This window comes from Protopterus annectens, chromosome 1.part1 (genome assembly GCF_019279795.1).
Source record: "Protopterus annectens isolate FY-2018-M chromosome 1.part1, PAN1.0, whole genome shotgun sequence".
NCBI classification, from domain to species: Eukaryota; Metazoa; Chordata; order Ceratodontiformes; family Protopteridae; genus Protopterus; species Protopterus annectens.
In genome coordinates, this window is record NC_056726.1 from 122851632 (window position 1) to 122864666 (window position 13035).

Here is a 13035-nt window from a genome sequence, read left to right on the forward strand (position 1 = left end):
TCCTTTTTTTTGGAGGATAGCATCTTGGTTCTGTTAGGGATTGCATGATCCATGCCCTCATATAAGTGCTTATAAAGTGCATTTGTGTAGGATTCAGCAGTCATACCTCTATTGTTCATCAGCATGGGTGTCGTGAAGTTTTCCACTTCTGTCTTAAGAAACGTGAAGTTGGCTTTGGAGAAATTTTTTTACTGTGGTTTCCCTAATGGGGGGTGGGGGAGGGATGTGGATGTCTAAGGTGATTAGCTTATGGTCGGATCTGACCAACAAGGAATTGACCTCTGGTGTGGAGCACCGGTTGCTCATGTTGGTAATAACCAGGTCTAGGATATTGCTGCCCCTGGTGGGGGTGTGGATAAGTTGATCCATGGCATTGGAATTTATGTATTCCAGAAAATGTTGAGCACAAGAGTTGGTACATGAGTAGTTTTCCCAGCTAATGGTAGGGTAGTTGAAATCACCCATTATTAGGGTGTTAGGTTGTACCCTAATATTTTCCAGTGTATTAAGAAATGAGGAGTGGGAATCCTGGGGCATGGTGGGGGATCTGTAGCAAGCTACAATTTGGATTGTGGTCTTGCCCAGAGTTAGTTGCACTTGGATAATCTCGGATGCATTATGCTGAGCAACTAGCCTGGATGTGTGGATATCCTTAATGAATATGGACACACCACTGCCTTTAGTGTTTCGGTCCAGGTTAGGTGTCCAAAAGGTGTGGTATAAATTATAGCCTGGTAATGCATGGGTACTCTCTAGAGCCTTGAACCAGGTCTCTGTCACTGCACAGATGTCGATGTTCTCCATTTTAAGGAGTGCCTTGAGAGAGTGCATTTTGAGGTTTAGACTTCTAGCATTGAGTAGCAATACCCTCAGATTCTTCTTGCCTGTATCTGTTAGGATGGTGAATTTGTCATTTGAACCTTGCCTAAAAAGGCACTATAGTGGTGGCTAGAGCCTTAGCCAGTATCCGGAATCCCAGGGGCGACAGGTGCAGGCCATGTCTGGCAAAGCATTGTGGCTTGTCAATCATGTCATCCCAGGCATACAGATACTGGATCCCCTTAGAATGACACCAGAAGCTTAGCCAATTGTTGAAGTGAATCATTTTGTCCTTGTACTGTGGTATCATTCTGGGTGATGGCAGGATGCTACTCAGGGCTAGGGTCATACCTGCCTGGGCTACAAGATTGGACAGCTCCTCCATGTCCCTTTTCATGTAGTCCAAGACTGATTAATATGTTAATGGCCTTGTAGATACACTCACTATTGCTGTGCATGGTGCAAACGTGCACCCAGTAGGTAAACAAAACATAGAAGTTAGTGAACACCCCCCTTCAAAGATACCATCAGCATGGCGGTGTGCCAGGCAAACAGGCACAGCTAAGCTGAAATAAGTTTAGACATCATTGGATACACCCTCCCCTGCTGTCAGCTACCTCCTCTGTAAACACCAACATATGTGGACACAATTACCCCTTTATTCTACTCAGTAACCTCACCTCATTTTCATAGGGATCCATGCTCACAGCCTGGAAACTACATGCTTCATAGCCTGTCCATGTTACCAACAGCACCAATGCACCACTGTAGATACTCCACTGAGGCTCCTGTAATACATTTCTGTCACATAATATTAATTTTTTTCCAATCTTTTTATTTTTTATAAATCATGTTTTCTCACTGTGATGCACTGTGCAAACATGCCCAGATTATTTAAAAAAAAACATTAATTTAACTTATTTCCTTTAATTCTTTAGACACACAGAGGATATTTTCACTTATTCCAGTATGTGGTATGCCATTTCTGTTCATCTAGCTACATTTTTACAGCCCCTTTTGTCTGTCTACATTCCTGTACACAAATTTTTTCTGTGTACAATACAGACACTGACACAGGGCCTGCAGAGCTGTCTACCTGCTTGCTGGATCACTCTACTTGCCTTATGATATTACATGATATTCACCTGCTTATGAGGTGATTTGCATGCCACAGAACTTCCCGTGTTGGTGCATGCAATTGCGCCACCCAGCAGTGTTTACTGAATCTAAAACTTGTTTACTTTCATGTACGCAGTGCTGCATGATGCCTACACAGTAAAACAAACCATGTAGGCTTTATTAAACCCCCCCAAGTCTTTTCACTATATTCATAACATGCACTTTCCAACAAGATGGATTAGCTACACAAGTAGTTCTCAAGGTTAAAGTTGGGCTGTGCATTGCAGTTATAGATTTGAATCTCATATCCTCCAATCTGGGTCCAAAGATGTTCAAACCTGTATGTAACATTGAAAAATCTGTATAGTGATTATCTAATGCTATTCAGATGTAAATTGTCTAAAAATGGTTCTGAGAAATGTGTATCACTGTTATTTGAGGAATGCATCATTCATAGTTGCAATTCTTTTTTCAGGCAATGAAGACAGGTCCAGGAATTGCATCTGTGGACTGAGCAGATGCACAGGCTTGAGAAGTAGCAGTGGGAACAGGTATGTAGATTACTTTTTCACTTTTATGAAATGCATCTGATCCTTGTTACAGGCCTACATTTTTCACATTACCATGTATATTGCTTAGAATCCATAAATGCCCATCATGCATCAGTAAGGTGAATGAAATAATCCCACTATAGTGCTGCTTAAATCTGATTTAAATCCAAAAATGTTGAAATATCATGTACCATTAAGCCATATTTAAGCAGACAGTTTTTGAAATGTATACCACAAAATAAATAGTTAGGTTGTTGTATTTGTCACACATACATTAAGATGCAGATTTTGCATGCAAATGTTAGTGCTTTGATTACTGCTTATAATGCATGGCTTGACTTACTTGTATGTGTGGCTGTGTTTCCCAGTGACTGGTCTGTTGTGCATAACCTGCCTGCTCACAGACTGAATAGGTGTCTGCTGTGTTAGTGTTTGCACTGTTGTTTGTAGTCTGTGTGACATGCTTTTTATTTCAACATTGGTATTGTCTCTGCCTATAGCAATTTTGGTGTTTTTGTTAAAACAGTTATGTCCTAGGTTTCCTCCCACTTATGTAGGTAGATATTTCATTGCAACAGCTAATAATTACCAAGCCTTTCATTCCAACATTGGCATTGCAGCTGCCTACAACACCTTGCATGATTTTGTTAAAACACAGTTATATCCAAGGTTTGCTTACGCTTGTACAGACAAACATTTCTTTACAACAGTTCATAACTGGCAAGCCCTTCATTTCAACATTGGTGTTGCATCTGCCTACAACACCTTGGGCTTTTTTGTTAAAACATCATTATATCCTAGGTGTGATGACACTTTTGCAGATAGATATGTCTTTGCAATAGTTCATAATCAGCAAGAATCATCAGGATGGTTGCATTTTGCAGGCTACTGATTGGTACTAATTGAAGTTAGGTAATGCATACAGTTGTACACATACAATACTGTTAGTAGAACATATATTACATTCTCATATGTCACAGGTTGTGATGACTGAACATATAAAATAATTGCTACTGTTGTATTCATTATATTGATGTGTGGTCAGCCAATTTTCATGCTGCCTGGTTCAGATGTTTGTCATATGGCTTTCCTAGTCTCCACAATATTGTCATTTCACTTTTTCCTCATTTTACCAATGACACTTGGCTGTTTATATAAATCATTACATATAGGCAGTGCAGGCTATAGATTCCTATATTTGCAGATTTTTACAATGCTAATGATCCGGGTGGGTGTTTCTAATCTATACGAGTTTTCACAAAAGAATAATGATGTCCTATTTACAAGTAGGACATTGAGGGCAGGCATTTATATGGTACCTTTGTCTATAATGGACATGTGTGTCAGTCCTTCTGTAAATTTACAAATCACTATACATTGGTATACAAAATCAGCTACATATGGATTTTAAGCCTGTTCATAGGATGGGCAGTATGTGGAGCACATACCTGCCTCTCTAGCATGTTCGGTTTAAGTCACAGACAAAATTGTGGTCTTAAGATCTTGTATTGCTAATACTGTTTGACTTAAGAATATGCAGGAGATTCATAACTGTGGTGTTTGTGGATGCCTTGTAACTCAATCATAATTTCACCCCTCAGAAATGTATATAAGACTGGGTAGAGGGCAATGTGTTTATGCCCGTCTGCATAAGAAATTTTTGTTATACCTTGTATTATTTCTTATTGAAACTATGAGGTAGTTGTAGTTTCTGTACATGCCAGATCAGGTACATACTGAAGGGGACATTGTACTCTATGATTGTTGTGATAAAAACAGCCTACAGTGTGATAATGACCTATTTGGACCAGGCTGCTATGCCCTTTATTATAACTTGTACAGCACAAAAGGATTTCCTCACCACTGTAGCCACATGGTGGTCTAAAGTAAGGCTATTTTCTACATGTGTACTCAGCTTCATGACCACTGGCTTGACTATTGTGGTCATATTATCAACATGTTAATTATACATAATGATTGACTTTCCAAAGGGTACAATTATGCAATTCTCACAACTGATTTTAAGAGCATGGCTTTGGCACCATTTGTTAGTCATATATAGGTCTTCTTGAAGAATGCTTGTTACTGTATGGGAGTCAGTGATAACCTCCAGCTTACAATCATCTGCAAAGATCGTCAGCTATAAACCTTCACTGTTTGCTTCCACTTCAGAGAATAAATGCCAAAAAGCAGTGGCGCCCAGTAGTGAGCCATGTGGGACTCTACTAGTGACTGAGCTCTTAGTGGATGCGACCTTACCTATTTTGACCTTTGGGTCCTATCAGTGAGACATTTGCCTATCACGCAGGATATTAAAGGGTTTATACTTAATTTACTGAGCTTGTCTGTAATACCTCAGTTGGGTAATCTATCAAAATCCTTAACTAGTTTGACGTAAGCTGTGTACACAGTCTGGGCTACATCCATTGCTTTTTGCAACTCTCAATGAAGTCCACCACATTTAATAGGCATGACTTTCATTTAACAAAGCTGAACTGTGATAGTGCCAGTGTTAGCATGTTATCTATCATCATCTTCTTTCGGCTGTTCCTGTTAGGGGTCGCCACAGCGGATCACCTGTTTCCATTACTTCCTGTCCTCTGCATCTTGCTCTGTCACACCAACCACCTGCATGTCCTATCTCACCACATCCATAAACCTTATCTTAGGCCTTCCTCTTTTCCTGTTACCTGGCAGCTTCATCCTTAGCATCTTTTTCCCAATATAATCTGCAACCCTCCTCAGCACATGTCCAAACCAACGTAATCTTGTCTCTCTGGCTTTGCCTCCAAACCTTCCAACCTGGGCTGACCCTCTAATACACTTATTCCTAATCCTGTCCATCCTCATCACACCCAGTGCAAATCTTAACATCTTCAACTCTGCCATGTCAAGCTCTGACTCCTGCCTTTTTGTCAATGCCACTGTCTCAAACCCATATAACATAGCTGGTCTCACTACTCTCTTGTAGACCTTCCCTTCCACACTTACTAGTACTTGTCTGTCACAAATCACTCCTGACACTCTTCTCCACCCACTCCATCCTGCCTGTACTCTCTTCTTCACCTCTCTTCCACACTCACCATTACTCTGAACTGTTGATCCCAAGTACTTAAACTCATTCACCTTTGCCACCTCTACTCCTTGCATCCTCACCATTCCTCTATCCTCCCTCTCATTCACACACATATATTCTGTCTTAGTCCTGCTGACCTTCATTCCTCTTCTCTCTAGAGCATATCTCCATCTCTCCAGGGTCTCCTCCACCTGTTCCCTACTCTCACTACAGATCACAATGTCACCTGCAAGCATCATAGTCCACGGGGACTCCTGTCTGATCTCGTCTGTCAACCTGTCCATCACCATTGCAAATAAGAAAGGGCTAAGAGCTGATCCTTGATGTAACCCCACCTCCACCTTAAACGCATCTGTCACTCCCACTGCAGACCTCATGGCTGTCACACTACCCTCGTACATATCCTGTACCACTCTTACATACTTCTCTGTCACTCCTGACTTGCTCATACAATACCACAACTCCTCTCTAGGCACCCTGTCATATGCTTTCTCTAAGTCTACAAAAACACAATGCAACTCCTTCTGACATTCTCTGTACTTCTCCATCAACACTCTCAGAGCAAACATCACATCTGTAGTGCTCTTTCCTGGCATGAAACCATACTGCTGATCACTAATCATCATGTCCCTTCTTAACCAAGCTTCCACTACTCTTTCCCATAACTTCATGCTGTGACTGATCAATTGAATCCCTCTGTAGTTACTACAGCTCTGCACATCACCCTTATTCTTAAAAATTGGTACCAAAACACTTTTTCTCCATTCCTTAGGCATCCTCTCACTTTCTACGATTTCATTAAACAATATGATTAAAAACTCCACTGCCATTTCACCTAAATACCTCCATGCTTCCACAGGTATGTCACCTAGGCCAACAGCCTTTCCATTCTTCATTCTCTTCATAGCTATCCTTACTTCCTCCTTGCTAATCCATTGTACTTCATGATTCACTATCCCTACATCACCCAACCCTCTCTCCCTCTCATTCTCTTCATTCATCAACCTCTCAAAGTACTCTTTCCAGCTCCTCAACACACTCTCCTCACTTTTGAGTATATTTCCCTCATTATCCTTTATCACCTTTACCTGCTGCACATATTTCCTAGCTTGGTCCCTCTGTCTAGCCAATGGGTACATGTCCTTTTCTCCCTCCTTAGTGTCCAACCTTTCATACAACTCTTCATATGCCTTATCCTTAGCCTTCGCCACCTCTCTCTTTGCCATGCACCTCATCTCCTTATACTCCTGTCTACTTTCTTCATCTCTCTGACAATCCCACTTCTTCTTTGCCAATCTATTTGCCTGTATACTCTCCTGTACTTCCTCATTCCACAACCATGTCTCCTTGTTGTCCTTCCTCTGTCCCAATGTGATACCAAGCACCTTTCTAGCCATTTCCCTTACTAGCTCTGCTGTAGTTACCCAGCTATTTTGTAACTCTTCACTGCCACCCAATGCCTGTCTTAACTCATCCCTGAACTCCACCTTACAAATACCCTTTTTCATTTTCCACCATTTGATCCTTGGTGCTACCCTCACACTCCTCCTCCTCTTCTTGATCACCAGTGTCATCCTACAAACCACCACCCTATGCTGCCTAACTACACTTTCTCCAGTCACCACTTTACAGTCTCCAATCTCCTTCAGACTGGCCCTCCTACATAAGATATAATCCACCTGTATGCATCGTCTTCCACTCTTGTATGTCACCCTATGCTTCTCCCTCTTGTTAAAATACGTATTCACCACAGCCATGTCCATCCTTTTTGCAAACTCCACTACCATCTGACCTTCTGCATTCCTTTATTTAACACCATACCTACCCATCACTTCCTCAGCCCCTCTGTTCCCTTCACCAACATGCCCATTGAAATCTGCTCCAATCACCACTCTCTCATCCTTGGGTACAATCATCACCACTTCATGCAACTCACTCCAAAATTTTTCTTTCTCATCCATTGCACACCCAACTTGTGGAGCATATGCACTAACAACATTCATCATTACACCATCAGTTTCTAGCTTCATAAACATCACTCTATCCGACACTCTTTTCACCTCCAAAACACTCTTAGCATACTGTTCCTTCAGAATAACTCCTACGCTATTTCTCCTCCCCTCCACACTATAATAAAACAATTTGAACCCACCTTCAATACACCTAGCCTTACTCCCCTTCCATCTGATCTCTTGTACACACAATATACCAACCTTCCTTCTGTCCATCATATCAGCTAGCTCTCTCCCTATACCAGTCATACTGCCAACATTCAAAGTTCCGACCCTCACTACCACAGTCCTAGCCTTTCTCCTCTCTTCCTGCCTTCGGCCATGCCTTCCACCTCTTCTCCTCCTTCGGCCAACAGTAGCCCAGTTTCCACCAGCACTCTGTTGGCTAACAGTACTGGTGGCGGTCGTTGTTAACCCGGGCCTCGACCGATCCAGTATGGAAATATTTATTGCTGACTGCATGAAATGAGTTGGCGAAGTTTTACACCGGATGCCCTTCCTGACGCAACCCTCCCCATTTATCTGGGTTTGGGACCGGCACAAAGAAATGCACTGGCTTGTACATCCCCAGTCTTATTTATTATGGTCATGATGAATCTTTACATGGGATTACATATGAGGCTGGTCAGACTTATGAGCCTGTATTTTCTCTGGTCATTGTTTTGAAATAATTTGTTTAGGAGAATTACTGTATCCATTATCCATTATTTGTGCCCAAAACCTGACTGTAGGCTACAGGTGAAAAGTGTTCAAATGGACCAGGGATGTCATGTTTCATGCCATGTTGTAAACATCCCAGGATGTTACTAGGGCCAATTGATGCAGTGTTGACTAGGAAAGCACACTGAAGAGCTGTTTACTAGTGATGGTTGTGTGGAATGTTGTAAACAGTACTTCCTTTCTGAGGGATAAGTTTCAGCTGAACCTCACATTTACATGCACACACAGACATAACTGTTCAGGGAACACATGCAAGGGAAAATTAAAGGGAATGACAATCTGCTTCCATAAACTCACATGAGCAATTTACTGAGGCAGACTGCATTATAAAACAGTGCAGGTCACCATTTATTTCAATTTTTAGTGATGTTAATGTAGCATGAGGCAGTGTCAGGCATGCTTCCATCCAAATTTTAATGAATGTTAATTGTAATGAGTTTTCATGAGGGAAATGTGGTATAAACTGTGCCTGAAGGTAGATGCTGGCATTCTGGTTAAGTCCCTCGAGTGGGACAAAAGTGCTCAATCTTTGTTTTGTGCAGTCTCATTTGTTAATAAAGGGTTTACATTTGCATTTTGAAACTGTCCGTTCTTCCACTCCATCTGTTTTTTAAAGCTTCCTTTCAAATGCCAGGATATGTTACATGTGCTTGGTTTGCAAATGCTTCATGCTGGTGAGTATTCAAATGTTCAATTGATGCCCTAATTTCCAGTGGTAAGCTGTATTATGCATGCTATTACACGGTATTGCTTGCAATGCTCGTAGTGGAGGTGGATATATTCTACCTAATATGTTCTTTTATTGGTCAGTCCATAATATAGATAAAGTAACAAATGGAACATGTTATCTACAATATGAGCCATTCACTAGCAGCAATTCTGTTGATTTTAATTGTGCTGTTTGTTAATGTTTGCACCATGCAAAATTGAACTATGTTTTTAAATAAGAAGTTTTATGTATGCTACTACACATTCAGTCTCATATTTGTATTTAAATAACTCACCAGTGGAGGCTGTGTTGACTAAGTATGTTATATTGTAGATATGCACACCATTTTCATATTAAGTTTTTCTATACCTTCATGGGAATATTCTACATGATAGATTTTTGCTTTTCATTTCTGTTATGCTGTGCAATTCATTTTGACATAGCATAGGACCCATGGATGTTCACCTATCAGATGATGAAGACTACATGCCAGGCCACTGCCAGACACCTTAGCTGATGACAGTGATGAAGACGATGATGATGCAGAAGCTGGACTTGCACCTGCCCAACCCATCATGCCTGTTGTACCACAGATGAGATGATGTCAGGACCTAAATAGAGATGATTATCGGAGGAGATCTGGGAGGTTGTGACCAATATATTCCAAACACAGATGAAGGACATGATGAGGATATTCTTTAAGGACATGGCATGAGCTATGTGTGACTCCTTCAGGGAGATAACCTGGGAGGACATTTGTGATGCTCATCCCCATCAGCCTGGTTCCTCTGGTCTGTAAATATTGTCTATGTGCTCCAATTCTGTTATGCTGCCAACATGCTGAAATGCATATAATGGTTTGAACTCTATATGCAGTCTTGTGCGTGCATACCATGTAGTTGACATGCTTATGTGTTGTCATGTGACATTTAATTATGTTTCAATGTGTACGTGGCACACATTATTACATTTTTGTCTACATTAAGCTGTGCATGCATTATCGCAGTTAAACTGCAGCTAGTGGTGCAAAAATTTAGCCTGTAAACATATCTTTTACTGAGGGCAAATGACAGATAGCAGATGTCCATAGTCCAGCCTTGCCACTATTATATGGTTTGGAACTGAGTATTGCCATATCATGTATGTGCAAAAGAAGGACATGTCATTTCTCATGTGTCTTGCAGAAGAATTGTCATGATGTCCCACTGGCATGATCTGGTATTGTGTGCCATGTATTGGCAATGCTGATGCCCTGTCATATACAGGTATATAATAGCTATGGGCAGTCCTACTTTTCTGACTGCATCAAACACATTAATGTATACACATGCTATGTTTACTGTATCTTACATTTCCACATCCATTAATTATTCATGTGAGTTCATGTCTTCCACAAATATTTATACAAATTAACTGATTGTACATGTCTGTGTTCAAAGTTAGATCCATAGTGACACACAACTGCATTTTTGTTATGTCAGCATTCCCTGACTTACTGCTGATGTGCTGTAATGATGCTCACAGTAGTGTTCTCTGCTCAGTAAAGAGCAGGGAGCATGACATACACTTGCAGTTGTTTATTCAACATTTGCATGCGAGTATAGGTGTATGTGGTGGAAATTCTTACCTATGCATGTTGATGTCACATAATTGCACATTAGTGTGTATGTGAGATTTATACATGGCAATTTCTATGGACAATAGAAATCTTTCTGCACATATGACATACATTTGACATTTGCTTCAATGTATTTTGGGTTGGATTCTACTGCACCCTAAGTGCTGTACACATGCATTTGCAGTGTACCAGCTTAGCATCTCCTGCTTTTCCCTGACGTGAGCCCAAGTTGGCCACATCCCTTACACATTCATAATTCCATATTATACTTTGAAGATGTTTGCATTTGTTGCATTTATTGACTATTGCTATGTTTTACGTTGTTGACATGGTGAACATGTGCCAAATATATGGCCATTTGACAGATGCAGAACATCTGCACACAAGTCGCTGGCTACTGCTTGCAATATATCTTTGTTCTTGTTATACTTGTGTTAACCAGTGTACATTGTAGAAATCTATTTGTGCAACCTGATATATTCTTTAACCTGTAGTATTACATTTTTGTAAATATTCTTACATGTCATTGCTGTGTGTATATGTATTGACCTTGCTTTCAAGAACATTCCATTTAGGCCACTGACAATGATACATATACACCTATATGAATGTATTGCTTTCAATGCAGCATATGTGGGTGAAATATGTGAATTCCATGACATGTTTGTTTGGGTTGTATATACCTACTCAGGTGTTTATCAACCACTTTGTCACATTTATGCAGTACTTCTATTTGGCACTCAGCTTCGTTGTTTGGTTTTCACATGCATGATTGTAGGTACAATTATATCCTCTGTTGGATTTATCTAGCATTTTTAGACCTGCAATTGTTCATCTGTGATGTTGCTTGGTTTACACTTGCACTGCTGACAGACTACTTGCATATGTGTTTATTTATTCAGTTTGTACAATGAGCCTTATTTATTACCCTCCAACACACATTTACCATTGGTCATAACCATCCAGGTATGACTGCCACACAGTTTGCAACATGCGGTACCATGATTGTATAGGTAGATATGTTTTTCTGCATTTCCCCATGGCTGGTATGCATCCCCATCCTGTTTGACAACTTCCCATTGCCGGTGTTGTTCAGTGTGCTGTTTGTGTAACTTACCTCTCCTTACTATTTTGTGTTGTGATATTTGCTCTGAGGGTATATTTGCTGTGTTGTCCTTCTCCTCTTTTCCTACGTTTTCCTTTCCTTTTACTCTTAATATGGGTTCTATACCCATCAAAAAAATTGCCCATGCCCCTCTGACCTTCCCTTAAATTATTCCTATTCAAACATCCCTGTATGTATCCCTCTTCTTCACTCATAGCCCACATCTTCTTTTCTATCTCCCATTTTCCTTCGGTGTGTGCATTACTTGTGTTCCCCACACAAGTTACATTGTTAGCTAAAGTTAGCTGTGGTGATGTGGCCATAACTGCCCTTTGCCTGCATTCATTTTTTTTTTTATTAAAAATTGTACAGATTCCATCGGAATCCATAAGTGCAGGCAGGAATATTTTTTTAGTGACATGACTTTCTGAGATTTCCGTAGTTGTCTCTCAGCTTACTGCACAGATTGCTGAAGATGTGTACTACAAATGACATGGAGCTTTAAAGGATGTATATGCTGTCAGTAAATCAGTTATGGAAATATCCATAATAGCTGTAACATTTCTCAACAGATTTCTGAAAATATGTATTACGAATGCCATGCAGCTTAGATTGGAATAGCTGGCATTTTGTTTTTTCTTTTCTTTTTTGTATAACTATTTATTTCTTTATTTATTTACATTTGTTGATGAGGATAATCCGGCTGGATACCTGTCCATTTTCAGCGTAGGCCCGGGGAGAAAAGCTCCATACATACATACATACAGAAAAACTTTACATTAAACAAGTTAAAGCACTGTTACAAATACAATACATAGGATAAAAGTTATTCATTCTGTCATATATAAATCTGATTTGTTATAGAGTAACAATTAGGAAGCAATGTAGTGGTGGCCAAAAGACCTCTTTAGCACATGTTTATATTGCCAGAGTTAGTCAGGATTAGAGCAAGGACACAGCCATTGCCTTTTAAAGTACTGTTTTAGATTTTTTTTTTTAATTGGGTTAGAATGGGTTCTGAACTAAGCTCAGCAGGAAGTGAGTTCCATATTTTGCCAACATAGGTGCCATATAGAGAGTCTCCAGATGAGTTGTTGCTTTTGAGGGTTTGCACTAGTAATTTGTTGGATGAGCGAAGTGTCTTGAGGCTGCTGTAAGGAGTGATAATTTTTGTAAGTACTGGTGAGTTTTCAGGTTGGTAGAGAAGTTTATGTGCCACTATTAGCTAATTGTACTGAAGTTGGATAGGCAATTATAGCCACCCTAGTTTCTTTAGGTTCAGATAGTGGTGTGTTTTGTATGCTGC